This window comes from Dromaius novaehollandiae, chromosome 7 (assembly GCF_036370855.1).
Source record: "Dromaius novaehollandiae isolate bDroNov1 chromosome 7, bDroNov1.hap1, whole genome shotgun sequence".
NCBI classification, from domain to species: domain Eukaryota; kingdom Metazoa; phylum Chordata; class Aves; order Casuariiformes; family Dromaiidae; genus Dromaius; species Dromaius novaehollandiae.
Window position 1 is genome coordinate 35,357,374 of NC_088104.1, and position 20,180 is coordinate 35,377,553.

A 20,180-nucleotide genomic window follows, 5' to 3' on the forward strand; every position below is an offset into this window, starting at 1 on the left:
CCATGGCGGGGGGGGGGGGGGGGCGGCGCCATTGCTGTGTGGGAAGGACGCAGCCCCCGCCGCCTCCCCACGCCGCCGAGCCGAGCCGGGCCGGGCCGGGCCGGGCCGGAACCGGGGTACCCGGACCGGGACACACACTTCTCCCCGCCCTCCCGAGCCCTTCTCCGTGCGCGGCGCGGGGGGAGGCGAGCGCCCGTCACGGCCCCTCCCGCGGCACCGACCGTTAGGAAGCCCGAAATGGCGCCGCGGGGGTGTCGCCCCTCCCGGGGCTGCGCGGCCGAGCCCCGGCCTTTGCTGCCCCTCACGTGTGCTCCCTTTTAAACCGGCGAGCCGTGACCTTGCCTGGTTATTTTAATTGATTTATCCCAGAATTAGAAAGACCCCTCAGAGCAGATGCTCTTGTTTTCATGGGAGCATCTTCCTCCCGACCACCCGAGTGCCATCCACGTACCGCGCGTGCCAGAGGTGCCGCTTAGGCCAAATCGCTCAGTTCCCTATAAAAAAACCTGTGCGGAGCGGCACAGGTAGAGTCCAGGGAGAGCCCAGGAGCCGCCTCTGCCTCAGCAGCCCGCGGCAGTGACGGAGGGAAGCGGGAGCAGCAACCCCTGCCCCGCGCTGCAGGGCAACACGAGCTACCAGCCAGAGGTCCTGCGAAGCCGGCCCGGGGACGCCTCGGCTCCACCGCCGACCTGGCTGGCCCACACTGAACATTCCCTCCTCGGTCCTGCACACAACACCCAAGCTGGGTTTGGTACATTTTCCCCACAAGTTATATGCTGCCCTAACAAGCTCCCTTACCTCCAAGCCACAGGCAATATAACTTCAGTTTATGACATTTTGACCCTTGATTATAGACTGGGGTAACCTTTGGTAGCTAAAATAAGGGAAGTGTCTTATATAAAAGAAAACCAACGCAAGAAGGAAACAGATGTTAGTTTCAGGCTTCTGAGGCATTATTATAAACAGGGATTAAAAATAATATACAAGCTGCAACACACATTTTGACTATATCTATTTTGAAAGGGTCTTAACAGAAAGACTATGTTAATATAAATCCATCTTTTAATGGAAAACTAAAAAGAAGCAAGAGAGAATCCCATAGCTGTTAGGAATGTATGAACTCAGACAGTTTTTCCTTTAATATCTTAGCCCCTTACAGTCTTTCTCATGTCAGAATTCAGCTTGCATCAGCAGATTTGTTCTGTGTCAAAACATGTGCTAAGGAGGGCAGTCGGCAGGGCTGTACCGCTCGCCGAGGTGGACCTGAGGCTTTTCGGTGTCCTGCTGATTCAATCCAGAAATTCTGCTTTGACAGTCAGCTCCCAGACGCTGTTGAAACACACACTTACCACAAAGAGGTCAAAAGTAAGCAGATGTTAACCTCCAGCTGAGAGCAAGCGAAATGGGGAGGAGGAAAAATGGAGGGAGCTTTTAGCATTATAAGGAAAGGTCTGTTTCGTTATTTTTATTGTAAAGGCCTATTTCCAAGGACTTAGCATTCACCATAACATTTTTCCCACATTAAAACTTGATGAATACATAAGGAAATTGATTTTCCAGATTTGCTATGGGCTCCCCTCACTTTCTGATTAAAGCATCTGGTACAAACCCCTGTCTCTTCCTTGGGACCCCTGGTAATGCCCCATCAGAGAGCTAAGCTGATGTATGCCATCTGAATGGAAATCAGCTGATGGGAGGAGCCCAGTTCTTTGGGGGTGAATAATTGAGCTAGATGCAAGATAGCTTTAAAACACTTTTCACAAGTTTTTTGTTCCCAGCCAACACACTCTGGTTCCAGCCCCCCTCTTTCCTAGGCTATGTCTGTTGTAGTAGGACTAACCATCTGTGTAAGATGTTAGCTCTTGGAAAGGTCCCTCTCAGGCACGCGGTACAGTGGAAGGGGCTTGCATACCATATTGATAGGGCAGCATTCACTTTAGAGAAGTCCTTACAGTTATATTTACACCATCCATTTAAAATGCTATTTGCATGAACTGCAAAGATTAGTTACAGTGCTACAACTGTAACTCATAAAGGCATATCTGGACACACTTTTGATGGCTACATTACAAGATGTTGACTGGAAAGAGGGAACAATATACCAAGGCCAAATCCCCATTTCAGTCCTCTCAGCAGCATGAGCATCATTTGAGATCGAAAGACATGAAAGCACACCCACCAGGCTAAATGTCACAGAATCCAGTGGTTGACCCTGATCAGAGTTCATAAAAAGCCAAGACAAATGGATGTGTCTTATAACCCACTAGAAATGAGAGGAGACTAGAATTAGTGTTTTAAGAACACCAACTTCACACTTGGAATAGATTTTGCTCCAGGTGATTTCTGAAGTCAAAGAAGTCTCAACAGCCTGGCAGTTAAGGACTAGTCAATGCTAATCCCTTTGAAATGAGCACAGCAGGTAGCCTGGAGAGGGGCAGCCATCGGTGGCTGGCCTCATCTAGGAGCTCTCGTCTACATTGGCAGTAGTTTCTGAGCAAACTTCCAACTTAGTCCCAGGCCATTCAGTTCAAATGCAGCAAAGATGCAAATAGTTGTGACAAGATCTGCAATGGAGACATCAGGACAACTCATGGGCAGGAAATCATGTTGTTATTCAGTACTGTAACAGGAGGACCTAGAAGGCTGTAGTGCAGAGCGTAGGAAGCCTTTGAGGTCTTGAGCTATTTTTGAGGGTAAACGTGTGGATGCTTTCAATTCACAAAAGTTAGAGATGTCACCGGATCTTGCTAAGATTCCCAGTAGTTTTCTAGCCATTGGACAGGAAGAGGACTAATGACAAAAAAACACATAGATGATACTCATGTCCACACATAGATATTAAAAAAGAGGGGTAACAAACTTGTGTTTACAAAACTTAATTCCTCACAGTAAAGATTCCAAGATTTCTCTGAAAGTACAAACCAGAAATGATGTCAAGGTGATATCCTTCTCTCCTGTTGACAAAATATCACAAGCAACTACATGACTTGTCATGCAAAACCAGCTTTTTTTTTTTTCCTTTGGTCCCCCCTGAGATATTTTACTGACCTGCATCTTAGTCCTGACTGGTACAGAACAGTAATTTCGTATCTGTGAAATGATGCAGCATGCTAAAAAGTGCTCATTTGCCTTTTTTGTGGAAAAAGGTTTGGGCACAAGGGCGTTAGAATCCCAAGCTAATTTTTCAAGTAATGGTCATGTCTGCAACTCTTAAACCTATAGCATTATGTTGCCTTTCTATACTGAGGCATTAACAAGTCTCATCAAAACAGGTGTGCAACAGCTTTAATGGGAATGTGCTTGAGCTTGCCAGATACTGTGATCTTGGATTAAAACTGCATTCAGCAGATGAGAAAGCCCTCAGGCCACACTGGGTCTTGACAGGGGAGCTGAAAGAAACTCAGTCAGCATGGATGGTGCTTCTGCTCCTTGTTGATCTGTGCTCAGTCCTAAGAGGATCCTGTGAATCCGGTCAAATTGCTCTGTGAGACACAAACACCCCCTCCATTATAAATTTAAAAAAGTAAAATATGAATATGAAGCCTTGAACTTTAGCATTTAGGCAGTTTCTGATCAATAGTAAGCAGGAGCCAAATTACCCCAATTATTTTGCAGTTGCCCATACTGAGACTCCTTGATCTTCTGGCCACAGCAAAATAGGTCTGTGTAGGATACCGGCCTGCTCTAATAAGCCTCTGTTTTTTGTTTTGGGGTTTGTTTGGGTGTTTGTTTGTTTGTTTGTTTTTTAATTAGAAAGTTCCTCCAGTTCCTTCAGAAACTGCATGAAGGCCATTTGCTATCAGCAGTCATATGCACGCAACTAGCCATTTCCTCATTCAGATTTTGTTTCAGGAGAGCACTGAACATACTTATCTCCACTTGTGCTCAGTAAAACTCTTAGGAATGCTTAGATTTAAGCATGCGACTTCAACAGTTTTAGCATCATCTTAAATGATCTGTCCTTCATTAAGATCTCACATGTCGCTTTCACATGGTGTAATAGTGCAAGTATTGGTTTTGGGCACTGACCTAGGACTCAGGAGACTCAGTCTTGATTCTCCTTTTTGCCACAGCATTCCCGTGTGATCCCGGGCGAGTGACCTTACCTGTTTCTCAGCTTCCCATTTGTAAAAGGGATCTCTCCGACCTTGCAAGGTGAGGCACTCGGGCACGGCTGGGTAAAGGTCACTGACTGTAGCTATGAGTACCACTGCTGTCACAGACTCAGCATTGTTGTTTCTGTGCAGGATCAGGAGGAATACAACGTCTGGGAGCTGTACCAGAGGAAGAGAAAGCAACCTTGTAATAAATATGTTTGCACTGTTCTTAAATGCTACAGACAAACAGGACTCTGGTGGGAGATGGGTGAAGAGAACAAGCCCAAGAGCACAGTCAGTTCTCTCTACACGACCGTTCCTCCTGCAGCAGCGCACATTTGTCTGCAAATTATCTCCTGGATCCCCACATGCGCTTCTACATCTTAGACAGATCGCTACAGTAGGCTGATGTTTCCGCAGTGCAGCAGGATGTGGTCACTTTAAGGCACCAGGAGTCTGCACCACCACCCTGCTCTGCTGCACAGCCAACAGAGGCAGGACTGGGCTCTGCTCCCTTTCGCTCTCCAAAGTCAGGCCTGCTGCTCTGCTTAAGCAGGGTGATCACTCACAGATGGAGGGTGCGATTGCTCCTAGACGTGCGTTTGGCTGCTGCTTCATGAAGAAAAAGCTAATGTAAATACACTCGGCACATCCCTTAGCTGTGTTTATTTGCCACTGTTGAGCACAGATGAAAGACGGACCTGATGGCAGGAGAGACATCTGTTATCTCTAACCTCTTCTGATGGCTTCAAAAATAGAGTGCGCCTTTCTGGTCTCTAGCTGTTGCCTACCCATAGCAGCACATATACATCCTACTGTGCTTTCTTCCACCTTACAGACTCCGTGGGAGTCACATTAAAGAAGAGTGATGTATAGGCATCGTTATGAGACTGCACCAGTAGAAACAAGCAAAATCAGAGAACCGTGTGGATTTGAAATAGGAGGGCAAACACTGCTGTTCAGCATAAAAGAGCGAGCCACAGAACTGGGAAGCAGAAAAACAGAGGTGGTAAATAATTACTGCTGTCACCATTTCCCCCTCCAAACTGCTACAGAGCATGGGGGCAGTGGTGGGGCACCTCAGAAGATGCTGCAAGCTGCCTGCCATTGCCCTCTTGAAGTCTTCTCCCTTTTGTTTTGGTACACTTTATTTTAACAAGGCAAGTGTTTATTTTTTTTTCCCCCAGGGGAGCTTTTTTCTTACTACCTCATTAAATTTTTTTTTCTCCTAGATCTACTTGTTAATATTTACATACAAAAAAGAAATACAAACAAAATGAATCAATAAGGGCACAGAGGGGAGAAGCAGAGGGCATAGCAGCATCTTCTCTTCTCCAGACACAGGCCTCCTGTCATTTCAAACACTTTTAAATTCTACTTCTGCAGACATGCTGGTGAGGCACAGAGAGACTTAGACATATGATGCAATTGGAAACTGTGAATTTGAAGCTGAAGTCATAGCTATTGCAGCCTTCTGCTGTCTTAAGCAAAAGGAATAAACACTCCCCTACATGTTAAGGTATACTTATAGTTCATCTCAGCTAGCACTTCTCTTGCAGATGTCCATGTCCTGCTGAGATGAACCAGTACTAGGAATCAAAATCAGGAGAAGAATCAAGGCAAATGACAACTAGACAAGCTAAACTGGGGCAATTCCTTTCTGGTTACCCCAGTCTAGATGTGCATCTATGCAAAAAATAAAGATTTCACTGACAGCAGTGGCAATAGGACTACCCCATCTGTTCTTGGAGTAACGTGTCATGTATCTATCCCTACCACAGATCCCACACAAGAGACTGCAACAAAATTTTCAACCACTTGTCACATATCTGGTTTCTAAATCAAGCATAGGGCTATGTCAGCAGAAAAACATGTTGATTTTCACAGCCTTTGGACAAGGTTGCACATGAAGCAAAGAGGACAGAACAAGTGAAAAAAAAGCCTATGATGTTTTCTTTGCTGCCTTGTATTTCATGAAGAAGGCTAGAGAGATTTGGGTTCTTTTCCTGTTTGAGGGTTTTATTTTCTCTCTTTCTTCCTGTGAAATACCAAGTTTTCTGGTTCTGCTTGAAGTTTCCCTTAAGAAGAATAAAAACATTGGACACTTCCTCCCACTCTCATACAGCTGCTGGCCTGGCTGTAGAATCTGGTTATCCTTACCGAAACAGAGACTCTATACCAACCGTTTCTGAGGTACCGCAGTTAAAAAAGGGTCAGCAAAAACAAGTCAGTGAGAGGAAAGTTCAGTATTTAATTTTCTCTTCTCAGCCCCATTCCATTTATGGCTATATGTAAGGTCTTAATTCTCCCGTATCATTAATCACTAGTGGAATCTTCTAGGGAAAACATGAAGAGAAGACAAAAAACAAGAGAAAAGTACTTTCAGGGTTTCCTCATGCATAGTGTAAGTATATATGAGTATAAAGTGCTCAAATCTTTTTTTGAAACTCAGGGCAACAGTCTTTGGACTTTAAAAACAGTGTCTTCCAGTAATTATGGTCAGAAGCGATCACTGTCTTTGAAGTTTTGTGGGTTTTTTTTAATTTAAATCCTTATTTTTCACTGACTGACATTTTTAAAGTATGTTTGAGCTTTCAAAAACTTAGCAAACAGACTCTGCAGGAGTCCTTCCTATTACACTGAAGGGTGCTGTGTACCCCTTTGAATGCAGTATCAGGCAATTGTGCAAGTTACATGTATCCAATAATTCACACTCATAGACAGATGTCATTCACAGATTTCAAATGGACACTCCTGGGCAATTAGAAACACCACACCAGCCACCCTTTGTATGTTCATTTCACTTAAATAACACATCCTACAGCAATCAGTTATTTGTAATCCCTAGCTCTGGGGTCTCTTTCTTACTTTTATCCTCAAGACCAAATCCACTGAAGTCTTGCATTAAAATTTAACCCCCAAATTCTAAACACAGTCGCGTCAGAACATCATTATTATTTTAAGGTAAGAAAATTTCACGCAATTGGTCTTTTCCCTTCTCAGCACGTGCACAATATTCATTTCCGCCCCGTACTAGATACGGCCAGTGGGACACCAATGGATACATTCCAGTAACGTACAAACTATCAGCCAAAACAGAATTAATATTAGGAAGAAACAACCAGGTCAGTGGTGTAACATCAGTCACTGAAGCAAAGAGCAGCCCACAAGCTAAGACAGGTAAGACTCCAGGTCAATCCACCCTCAGCAGGCAGAGAGGAAGAGAAGGCCTGTGCCTGAGCCTCTGCCAGGGCCTAGCAAGTCTGATACCAGCTCCAAGACCCAGGTTAAATCTGGAACTGTTCTACTAGCAAAACCGTTCTGCAGAATTCCACTATATTTTTACAGCATCTAAGACCAGCTCCAGATTTCATTTTTCAAGTCACACGAAACAAGAAATCCTATCCCTGAAGTTGCATTTAATTAGAAGGGGAGGGGAGGCATACAGTGACTAACATGAAGTTGCCACCAAGGAGAGAACAGCACTGCAGTAGTTTCCTCTTTGATGTTAGGGTTTAACTCATAATCCAGATGGAGGGTTTTCCCCCTTCTGTCAGAGAAGCTATGTGGCCGAGAGCTTTGTTAGGGAGAAGGATGTGACAGTGGATGTCAGCAACATTATTTTTGGAGGAATGCTGGAAGTCTGGATTAAATTCAGATCTGCTGGATGAAAGATAATGGAAACATAAATCAGCCTAACAGACTGTAGTCCATGGTGCCTTATGGCTAAATATAAAACACACTCTGCACAATATATCCCCTTATGGAAAGGGAATGCTACATACCTTACAGAATGAAGGACTGAAGTAAACCAGTTAAAACCAGTTAAAACATGCTAAAATGTAGATGAGAATCTCCAATCTGTTTTAAGGAGAACAAAGGTGGGGGGAACAAACAAAAGGATGTATATATTATGCTAAGGGCTTATTTCAAGCTAGTTAGATAATCACAGGCCGTGTTAGAACTGATAGATGTTCAAATTCTTCCTTCAAGATAAATCATAAATAGGCCTTTTATACCCCTTTTCCATAGCAATATCTGGAAACAGTAGATACCCAGTATTCGAGGCCACAGGACAAAGCCTAGAAGGTCATCCGTGCAAACTGAAAGGACTGACTGGGCCCAGCTCACGTGTCTACATGTGAAAGGCAGAAAGCCAGAAGAATAGCCAGAACAGCTCTGAAAATAAGCAGAAACACCAAGATCTTCAGGCCACAGGAGCACTGGGAGGAGCAGACCTGGAAACAGTTTGTTCTATGTTCAGAAACAAGTATATCTATACTCTTTGGCAAATTTAAAAAAAGATCACGTGTCACAAACTCACAGGAGTTTCTTCTTCTTCTATCACAAAAGCATTCTGCCAAACCCAGATTTCATCCTACCACTCAGACAGTAAGAGGAAACAACATTTTACTTCTAATACTGCTAGCCTGGTCCAACTGCAGTTTGTATCCCAATCCTTGGCTAACGGTACGAGCTGCTACACAAGCTGAACGGGACAAAGTTCCCACTTGGAAGAACACACTTTTGGAACATGAGGAAGAAACAAAATCCGGTAGCACAGTATCTAAGTTTAGCTTTACAAAGTTTTAGTTTATATACTTCCTAACTGCTATGGACACTTTCATTTATGGACAGCATTCATTCTGGAAGTGTGTGTGCACATGTGTGTGTATGCGGTGCTTCAAATTATACACTGTGAAATGTTTTATTCCTCATTCTTGCTACTTCCTTGCTAAAAACTGAGGTTTGATATTTTTTTACAATGGTTCGTACTGTAAGCCTGAGGGAGGAAAAAAATCCATTTTTCTTTCTGTGCTTCAGTTAAAGACGGAAATATGTAACATGAGCCATGAAAGGACTTTGATCCAGAACTAGGGAATGTAAATGCTTTACAGATGCCAAATAAGGATGTTTCAAAAGAAAAAGAAAACAAAGCATTCTCTACCCTAACCCTTTTTCATTTCCAAACAAGGTAAAGGAGGGAGAATTGTATAAGATTTTGATATAAGTTACATTTGTCTGAAGAGTTGTTCTGTTTTTAATAATTACATAAGTTCATCTGGAATACACAACTGATTGTTTTGACAGGGGCTTTTTGGGTTCCTGGTAGGGGAAAAAATGAATTTCTCTGGATCAGGAGTGTCTCTTAAAACCATACACAGAGTGAAGAGAAACGGGGTAAAGAGCCAAGAATCTCTACTTAGCTGCAGTGATGTTGGTGAAATTACAACGACCTGCCTGGTGGGCAGACTGCCTGCATAGTGTATCCTAGGAAAGGGCCCAGCAGGTACCGACACTGGCAAAGCCCATGCAAAAAAATATCCTGCGTGGGAAGAGCCTGTAGTTTACTGCTTTTATATATAATGACTTTTCGAATAGCACACGATCCTGCCTTGTCTTACAAACACAGCATCAACATCAGTTCATCTTCATGTTCTTTAGCAAAACCCAGCCCTTGTGGGTAAGAACTTCTGAAAGTCTTCAACAAGCAAATGAAAAAGATCCAACTGACTAAAACTGGAAGTGTTTCCAACTAAACCCTGCTTTCCCTTCTAAGAAACAAGAAGCCTGCTCTCCATTTATGTGTACGGCAACTAGGTACTTGGGAGGAAAGTCATGACCCGCCCCACCCACTGAAATCCATTTAACTGGACTTGTCTTTCACTACAGAATCCTTCTAGAGCCCACACAACATGAATATCTGCTCTGTTTGAAAAAACAACCTTAAGGATCCTGTAAGTAATGCAGAACAACAGTCGAAGTTCTTTCAGCACCGTATACTGTTAAGCATGCATTTTGCACAATATTTTGACTCAGCAATGGCTGGATTAAATAACACACAGCACGCATACCTGGCTCCAAGATAAAAATCTACGGTTTCAGCCCATAGGGATGGGCTTGCATGAGGCTTCAAGGACACTAGTAAGATTTTGCATGGGCGCAGCTGTCTGCCCTGATCCTCTTGCAAGATCAGAAGATTGGGTCAATGGCTGTGCTCGAGATAATGTCTCTATTAGCACCTCCAGACATAGGCACAGATACAGCTGTGGGAAGTGGATCAGAAATACTCTGGTTTTGAAGCAGATGATGGACTTGCCTCTCTCCTCTCCGACTCTGCAACTCCCAGAACAGGATGAGGATATGGGGAAGTTCCCACTTTCCCCTGCAAGTGGGAAAACAGTGCCATGAAGCAGCTGGTGTTCGGGTATGGGGCCTGAACAACAGAGATCAGAAATGTCAAAGCTACACCTTTGGGGAATTACGAGGTAAAGCTCATTTATTTACCCCTGGAACACAGCTGTGTCAATTTAGCAGGAAATAATGTATTTTCTTGTTTACCTCACATTAAAAATAAATTTGTGTTTGTATACTAGCGCTGATGACTTAATAGTGCATTTGCATTATAACTGTGCTGTCCAGCCATGGCAGAATTAATACTTAAAATAAATAACCTGTTACAAGTTAAGTCACTATCACACAACACTTCCTGGCAGGTTTTGCAGTCCCTGTCGTTCAGCAAACATGTTTCAGGATAATATTTCAGAGATTCCATGACTTTCTCTGTGTTGCCTACACAGGAAACTGTCATTTTCCAACCAGCATGTTATGGATCCAGACAGACTTGCGTGAAAGGGAGGAGGAGAAGGACACAGTCAGAGAGGCAGGCAAAGCTGAGCCTGCATTGCTAGACTGGTCCCCACTAAACAGCAACACCTTGAACCAGATGCCAAGTAGGGCAGACCGGTTTTAATCACGACAGACTGCAGTTCAGCGTGAGACTCCTTGCTAAGTCCTCCATGTCACACTGCTGATTTGCAAACGGCTTAAGATAGCTGACAGCAGGCTGTGCTCCTCCTTTTCAGCCTCAGAGCAGATGGCCCCAGCTCACTCCAGCAACTCTGCTCAGCTGATATGGAAAAACAAACACTAAGAAATGTTCTTACCGCGGCCAACAAGACCAGCAGAGCATTGGGAAGGGAAGGAGACCTGCCTGCTCGCAACAGCCGCACGCTTGGAAAGCGTTGTTCGGCCGTAGTAAACAGCACCAGCTGGGCTCTCAGATGTCTTCCTGTGGGCAGACTGCTGGGAGGAATCCACAGCCTAAACGTGCCTGGCAATAATTTACCCCAGATGCAAATAAACGTTTAAGTTTTCAACAGCTACTAGGTGGAAATATTTGTTCTTAGACTATTTGAGTATTATGGACAATAAACCACACTGATCAGCTTCAATATCAAGGGGAGAAGGAAATGCTGCAAGTAAGGAATCCAGCAGCAAAAACAGGATCAGCGGAAAAAAGACAAACTTCCTTTCACCTCAACGCCACAGGCTGGCAGTGGAAGCATGAGCTAGTCAAGACACTGTTGTTTCATGGTATCAGTCATTAAAGTATCAACATCATCATCCTAAAACAAGGCCCTTGTGCCACCCACAAAGGTGGCTTAATTCCTAGCATGCCAAAATATTATCACAGACCTTCAAAAATCAGTAAGATCTGGGACATGGGTGGGAATATTTCTCTACAGAGCCTCACATCAGAGATCCCAAGGAGCTTTGCAAGCAGGGCGAGCATTACCACCTCTTGTTTTGCTGGTGAGGAAACCAAGGCACAGCAAGTGCCTTTCTGTGCCCAGAGCAGCCCTCAGCAGGCCAGTAGCAAGGCAGGGCTCAGACACCGTCCCCGAGCCCCAGGGCACTGCAGGTGCGGGTGCCTGGCAGTGCACAGCCCGGGGCTGCCGAGCCCAGCAAGCTCGCCGGTGCTAGGCTCACGCGCGGCATGCAGACCTACCCATCTCCTCGGAGGTCTCTCCCCTGCAGCCCTAAAACCATGCTGGGGAAACAACGGACTTCAGCAGCAAACATCAGCATCTTCCCACAGCCCTGTCCTCGTAGAAACTTGCATTAAAAGCGTCACCCTTCAGAGAGGCCTGGTGGTTAAAACAAAACAGAGAACTTCATAAGTAACTGCATGCAGTGCACGCACGGATAAAGAGAACAGCAGATAAAAATAATAATTTGCATGCAAAATCCTTTTCTCCTTCTCTCTTCTTTCTGAGATCAGTGCTTTACCCACTGCCTTTCCTACTCACAGCAGCTCTCAGACAAAGGTAACTACTGGCCTGTAATCCACTGAAAGGTTGCTTTAACTCCCCTCAGACTGGTTTCAGTGAACTGATACTGAATGACATGATTTCTGTTTTACTGGAAAGTCTAGCAAGGGCATCGCTGAGCAAACCCTTTGGCACAACTAGAACTCCCGGTATCCACAACCATGCTTTAATCGCTATGCATCGCTCCTTCTATTTGCACCTAGACCTTCCTGATTTCAAGTAGGTAAATCAAATGGCTTTTGACAGGACAACACACAAGGCATGTGATGTGTGAAACAAAAAGTTAAAACGAACTGCCCACCTCCTGGGGTGCTAAAGAGAAACAGAGAACTGTCTAGTGCTAGAAGTTTCGGTTATCAAAAGAGCACACAGTCCTGGAATAGGGGAAAATAAATAAAAGGACCACCTGTGTTTACAGAAAGATCATTCGCAAGCGACAAACAATGGTCACAGAGACATTGCAGTCAGATGCACGTTAACTCCTATGGGAAAAAAATACAATCTGTAACAGCAATACTCAGAAAGAAGCAGGGAAGCCCCAAGAAGTCCAGAGGAAGCAAGAAAAGAGGTAAAAACCTTTAACAGATGTGTCAGGAAGTTCTTTGACAGCTGAACTGCACAGGAAGCCCCACCGCGACTCCCAGAGGGCAGGTGTCCGTATCGCATCGGCATCCCGCACAGCAGCCCCCGCAAAGACCCGACCCTTGCTGGAGGTCTCCGACACGAGAGAAGAAAGCCTTATACCTCTTGCCTAGACAGCGATTAAAAATAACCCAGTCAAAATGGATACAATCCAAGTAACTAGTGATAAGACCTAAAATGGAAATGTATTTTTCCCACTGCAGTAGAGTGCATATCCCATACGACTGCTGTGACTACAGAGACCCATCGCATAGGAGCAGTTACCTGTTTTTCCTAAGTTGGGCAAAGAACAAAGATTAAGAATTCCAGGACTGGGAAAGATAAAGATCAAAGAAAGACTTTGAAGGGTTGAGGACTGTGTTAGATGATGGCATTACATCACCATGAAGGATGCAGAGCTCGCAGCCGACAAGCTGTCACAAGCAACAGATTTGAATCATTAATTAACACCAGTAGAATAACTGACCTGCTAGGATGTAACAACTCCAGCAAGTTTTTACTGTGGCCCATTCGCAGTGGCTGAAACACCCAAGAGCTACATCAACACAAAGAATTAGCAAAAGAAAGAAAGAAAGAAAAGAGTAACTGGCAGTAGGAGAAAAAGCAAGCCGTACTCAGGAGCATACATGTATTTCTTAATTGCACATGGGCAATTAAGGAAGCATTAACGTTGGGAAGCTATTCTCCCGCCTTCAGACAGTGATTCAGAGAAGGATCTTAATATATAAACCATACGAACACTTGTGCAGTTACTAATTGTAGCTATTCCTACAAATATGGAGCAAATTATTTCCAAATGCTGTCCTATGCATATAATACACTCTTGTTGCTAAACTTTGCAGGAATATTTCACTAAAATCTTACAAAGCAACAAAATCAGAACAGACACAGGGCAGTAATCACTAGCAAAAAAACATTTAAAGATAAACTTGTTTAAGTTTAGCAGGTCACTGGCACCTTCCGTAGAATATCAGATTAAAACAAAGGCTTAGTAAAAATAAGGCCATGTTTCTCATGTGAGATCTTTGCATCTTTGCCAGCTGCTGCCCTAGGCCTACCCTACAGCACGTGCGTAGGTGGTAGAGAATTCCCAGCAATATACACTGGGGCACAGTATACGCGCAGACAAGGAACACTCTTCTTGGAAATACACTATCTAATTAAGACTAACTAAGCTTTGAATCAAGTAGCTGAGAAAAAGTACATTTTGCCTTAATTCCAGCAAGTTTTAGAACACGGGTTTAACGGTACGTTAGCTTGCGCAGGCAAAGCACCTTTAGCCTTAATTCAGACAGGCAGCGGGAAGCGCAGTTACGCGGAGGATGCCGCGGAGTGGGCGGGCAGCGCCTCAGCTGCCGCTGAAGGTCGCACGGCAGTGGCGGCTGTGAGGGGCCGGGGAGACGCGGGGCCGCGCGCGGGCAGCCTCCCCTCCGCGGCCAGCAGCCACGCGGGGCAACAGGTCCTGCCGCCGCAGGAGACACGGTTACAGAGAGCTTTGCAGAGCCTCAGTAGCAGCTTCAGTTGTACTGCCGTATTAGCAACAACATGTTTCTGTAGCTTGTCACTGCGAAGATGTTTACTGTTTTGAAGGGAACAAAAATAAGCTTATTTGCCAAGTGTTTTATCTTCACTTTTCTAAGCTTTAAATGAAAGCTGTATTTGAAAAATGGTAATTGTGTTAAATAAATTGTCATTTTATTCTACAGAAGCCTTAAGTTTGTTAGCATGATTGTATCTTGTTTTGGTTTTTTGTTTTTTATTAAAGATCCTGAGACAAGATTGGTAGCATCATGTAACTATCATGTAAGAATAGTATTGCAACATTTAACAGTAATATTTGTATGCAGCTGAATGCCTAATATATACTACAGTGAGCCAAAAGTTTCTGCCTGCTCTCACTGGCTATTATGCATCTTCCAATCTTGTCAAAATTAACCAAGAGTGGAGTGTTACAGAAATTTCTGGCTGTGTTTCAGCAGGGTTTTAAAGACAAATGTGTTCATCACCATGTTTGTTCTATGGAAATACAAACAGATACATTCACAGAAACACCTGCAAACAAATGTAGGGAGCAATTAAATGACTTTGTATGTATTTAACTTATTTTTATTAAATGAGGAAATAGCCTTTTTTGAAGGTCATTCCTTTGGTCTTAAAATCAAACCCAAGCCACCTGGTTTTCATTTCCTGGCCGATTCCTTCTGTCTCAGCTGCACGCTGTGCTAAAAACAAAGACTCCATTCTTTATTTGTGAATATCAGATGCCTTTAACCTTCATTCTGTTGCTAGAGCCCTGGAATGTGAAAAAGCTAATATACAATATCCTCTTTTATTAGCTAAAATAATAAATGGTCAGTTCCATTGCTTTCATCAGCTGGGCTCAAGATCCACAGATCCTTGGAGATTCAGGCTTCGACAGAGACAAAAATGTAAGACTTGCAAATCAAACTCACAGTATTTGAAAACAGATCCGTTCTACTGTTTTGGATGACAGGCGTGGATTGAAGGTCACTAATTTAAATGGTTACTTAAGAAGTTGAAAATAAGTCACCTCAGACCCTCGTCACCCTACACTGGTTAACTGCCATCACATCTGGTCTCAATCAAAAGCCAGTAATCAGCTACAATTAGCCTACTCAGAGGTTTGTATCATGTATGGTTTTAACACAAATGATACAGAGCATTAAGACCAGTGAGAAATGGCATTCTTCAGGGAGAAATGCAAGAAGCCAGAGGAAATGGAGGGGAACTTACACAGCTCATTGAATCACAGTTTACTAGCCAGGTAAGTGCACAAGATCACTGCTAGCACAGCAAAGAGACATTAATGCATCCATGCAAAGGAAACAGCTAAATATGAGGGTGACCAAATTGTCTCCTGTTTGCAAGATGAACAGAAGATTCAGAGCAAATGAACAAATGGATGTGGACCCCTTAGAAGATCTTAGGGGGGGAAAAGTCTCTTTTCATCAAGAAAGCAAGCTTTCAGAAAGCCTGAGACCCTTGTGGTCACTGTCAAGAGGGGACACAGTAACTGACTTGAGAGACACCTGTCTGATCCAATCTTAGTATAAGGAGATCCAGTGTCATTCATTCAGTGATTCTCCCATTTATTCACCTTCTAGAAAACATTTGTTGCAGTGTTCCTTAAATTTAAAATCAAAACAAAAACAAACAAAAAAACCTATGCCTGCCAGAACATTTGGTCTGGGGCTTGAGCTAAGAGTAACGGAGCATAAGTGCCCCGGGACAAGGCGCTCCTCACCCGAGGGTGCGCCGAGTCCCTTCCCCAAGGTCCTGGGTGCCCGAACCCGCCGGGGGTGGCCTGCACCGGCTGCAGGGGCGCAGCCAGAGGGGAGCGCGGGCAGGCTGCAGCGCCAACTGCCTGGGCCGGCAGAGCCGGTGCCAGCAGCCGCCATCTCTTCTAGCACAGCAGCTGGCAAGGCTGAAGACTTCAGCATGCTGTAGTACGTCAGTGCACGCATTTACATTTTGGATTGCGGGGAGTGAGGTCCCACAGTTAGCTCACAGATGTACATTTAATAACAGCGACCACTTCACTCACACATCGACACTTCCCACATTTAATGAAGAACCGCACATTTGAAAGCTGTTCCCCTCCCACCCCAGCTGTTAGCGGAGCAGGTATTCATCACAGCAGCTTCAGCACGGACAGACTGGGTTGCTCAGCTTGGAGAAAAGCACGTAAGAGAATAACCAGGGTGTGATGCAACACTGTCTGAAATTCAACTTCACAATAGTCATTGCACCAAAAGGTTTAAGAGAGTGGCCTTAAAAGACAAACTTGTGAAACGTAACCAAGAGTAACTTTTACCATGTAATTACTGGGAGTCACATGGATGTGAAATTGGTAAGGAAAACACTTTACTTTGGTTTGTCCGGCAAGCTACTAAACAGAATACAGGCAATAGTGATAAACAGTAAACGTTACTAAGGTTACCTAGCATTTATTGTTCATTATGACCATATGAAGCTCTAACCTTTCTTGACATGTTCAAAGTTATCTCTTAATGAACTATTGTTTTAGAGAGTTGAACTCTCTTCACAGATAAGAACAAAACAATAGAAGCCTGTTTTGCCAACTTTTAAAGATTCTCACATGCAATTTTACTTAAAAATGAGCACATCCACATTCTGCTGTAGATGCTTCAAACTTGTCAAAAAAAATTATGCTGGATACCAAACTTCTGTTCTTGTGCAAAAAACTGCCCCTCCTTAGGCAATTTCAGGGTCTGAGAAAAAGAGGTAAACTGGAATTTACTGTATGCCTGTAGCGAAAATTGCCAATGCACTTCATGGTTATTCGCAAGCCTTTAGCTTCTAACCTAAAATCAGCAACTTGGTCTCGAGCAGGAAGCGCTGCTGTGCTTTGGTGTGAGCTTGCCAGTGTTGCCTCATGAGGGTACACAAAAAACAGCGTCACGGGAAATCTCCTACTGGCGTTTCAGCAACTTTCTGGCACGTCGTTTCCGTGCCTTGTCAGGAACACCCTGGCAGCTCGTTGGAGCTGGAAAAGCAAGCTTCGGCCCACCTGACTCCTGCAATGACTCTGCTATAGGCTCAAGAAACTGAATGCGAAAACACACACAAGAGGCCCAGTACAAACCAGGAGGAGGTACGCGAGTGCAGCGGGGAGAGGACTGAGGTAGATGCCACGGGGCAGAAGCAAGCTGGGTACGATGGGATCACAAGAGCGGGACTGTGGGGAGGTGAAATGAGTGTGTGAAATACAGCAAGAGAGAGGTGTAGAGGCAAGAGAATCTAACTGCAAACTGCAAGAGAACATAAAAGCCAGGAGATGTTAGTTCATCTTTTCCCGCTCTCCGAAAATAGCTCAGATAGAACAGCAAGGCATGACCACTTCCAATCTTTAAGACTACCATATCTTAAGGAAAACTGTCAGCTATGGCTCATTTTAGCCCTGTCAACTCAGGTTTATGCTTTGATGCAGAAGTTCAGACTTAAAGATCGTGCAAATGTAGGCACATACAAGACTTGCATCCTTTCTTTTCATTAAGGGAAAAGACAAAAAAAATTAAACACAATTGCAACTAAGAACTACATTATGCTGTAAAAATCAATTATTCTAAATGTCCAGTGTAGCGTTGCTTATGCACCCCTCATTCACTGTCCCTTAGCGAATGCATGATTGTAATTGACTTCAAAAAATAATCAGAACAATCACATACCTTTTTTCCTATAGGCCCCTCTGCCTCATTGAGCACACAGGAAGGACCTGCTCAGAAGAAGAGCGGCTGTTGTCAGCAAGGCTTTTGTGCGCATAATTTCTTGTGCAATTAGCTGAGAAAGCTGGGAGTCGTATGTAAACCCAGAAGCTAACAGAGTGGTGGTAGTGAAACTTAGTTCCCTTTTTAAAAAAAAAATCTAAAGAAAGAATATGAGACACACTCTGGACACTGAGATTTTATGTCAGTACCTCCACTTCCCAGACACCACACAGTAACTCTGTAACTGTGTGTAGTGTAAATGTAAACTTTTCAGTTGCCAAATCTGGGTACGTTTCCCACTTTATGAATGAGTAGCAATGCAGAAGTGTATCTTTTGTTCACTTAGCCAAATCTTTTTTTTTTCCTATATTAATGGTATAATTAATTATTCATCAATGGAATTTAAATAGCACTAACCCAATCTCTCCCTTCTCTTCTGCAGACTTCGCTCTTTGTTGCCCAGCTAGGAATCTGGGGACCAACAGCAGCCATCATCTCAGGATGTTTTCCTTCTCACATTTGTTATCTTGACCGATTTTGACTTGTACTGGAAAAAGAAAGGTCTAAAAATGTGGCTATTTTAAATTAATTTCATACTAGACCCTAGGAATAGAAAAAAAACAAAGATGAACACCACAATTCTGTGCACAGTTCTGTTTTCAGCAAACAGATTTCCTTTCCCTTTCCCTGCTCTCTCTTCCTCCTCCTCCAGGAAAAGGAAAGAATAACAGCTTGTACCTTCCTCAAGAGTTTGTTTATGAAAACACTTTTGAGAGTTGAAGTGAAAAGCTTGCAAGATACAAAAGTGAGAACAGGCTGAAGCTGCTCCCCTCCATCCTACTAGAAAGCTTTTATAATTGGACTTGTTTAGAAAATAGCTGATTGCTAAGATGCAACTGGAAGTCATGATTCATCTTCTATTCCCCACCTGTAACAGCTCTCTTCAGGCTAGTCTCAAAATTAGCATTTTGTTTCACCCCTCCACCCTCCCTACAGACAGTTACCTGGTGGTGTCTTGCAGAACTGCTGAAGAAACTAAGATGACAGGCCACCTATAATACAAACAATATTAAATGTGAAAGCAGTAAAAATAGATGGGAAGGTACACATTATGTTACTTACTAAGGGAAGAGTTCAACTGTAAAGCCTTCGAAAAGTCTCAACTGTTTTCATATACATTTTAGAACTGCTATTGAAGCCCACTGCTTGGGGGTGGGTGGCTGGCTGGGTCACGATTTTCAGTTCCTAACAAAACAGCATCTTCATAAACATTAGGGTCCCAAGTTCCCCCCTGAACAAACACACAAACCTTAGGCCTTGAAACATGGGGTGAAACTTTCTCACATGCTAAATGGCTAAAATTTCACATTCCGAGAAAAAAGCACAAGTCAGCTAAGAACGCTGCAATTACAGTCGGAGAGATAATGGAACCTAATCGCTCAGTTTAAATCAAGGGCTTGTAAAACAACACAAATGGTACACCAATACTACTTTTTGTTACCTTATAAGCATGTAATATGGTACAGTAAAAACATAATGTTAAATCATTCTGGTAGATGTGGTTTACGCGCAGATATCAAAATGCCCTTTTTCATCTTTTTCTCTGCATATACACATGGGAGGGAAGGGAAAAAGCAAATAAAAAAATACAATGCTTTTCTTCTTACTCTTATGTATCTCAAGATAAAGAGATCAGCATTTCCTATGTGACACACACTTAGGAATTGCCTCATCTCAGGCACTGGGGACATTACTTTGCTAACTCTTTAAGGGAATTGTAGCATTTAAGAGAATTATAAGCACCTTATACAGCTATACATACTAGAAGACTTATGAAGTAAATGCCATCAATATGCATAATTTGCACAAGTGACTTTACACACAGCAATTACAGTAAACAGCTTAATTTTTTGAAAATTGTTGAAAGCTAATTCATCCCCAAAACCAGGAAAGAGTAGATGAAGCAACAGTAACAATAAGCAACTTAAGACTACTTTCGACGCAAATAAACTGTCACTACTGCAACTATCAGGCACAGTACCGCTGCATTATTGCATGACAAAGATACACACATTAAC

The 20,180-nt window shown here is 43.5% G+C and overlaps 1 long non-coding RNA gene across 3 annotated transcripts; it reads right to left on the reverse strand.

The window, feature by feature from the left end:
• Nucleotides 1-995: 995 nt before the first annotated feature.
• LOC135328877 (uncharacterized) lies at nucleotides 996-12,954 on the reverse strand. Of its 3 annotated transcripts, none has more exons than XR_010390029.1 (4): nucleotides 12,788-12,954; nucleotides 11,890-12,028; nucleotides 4,107-4,274; nucleotides 996-2,790 (listed from the first exon to the last, which is right to left on the reverse strand). It is a non-coding gene; the product is annotated as an uncharacterized LOC135328877 (long non-coding RNA). The 3 variants fall into 3 exon arrangements; XR_010390030.1 differs by having other exon boundaries at nucleotides 996-3,482; XR_010390028.1 differs by having other exon boundaries at nucleotides 996-4,274.
• Nucleotides 12,955-20,180: the final 7,226 nt, after the last annotated feature.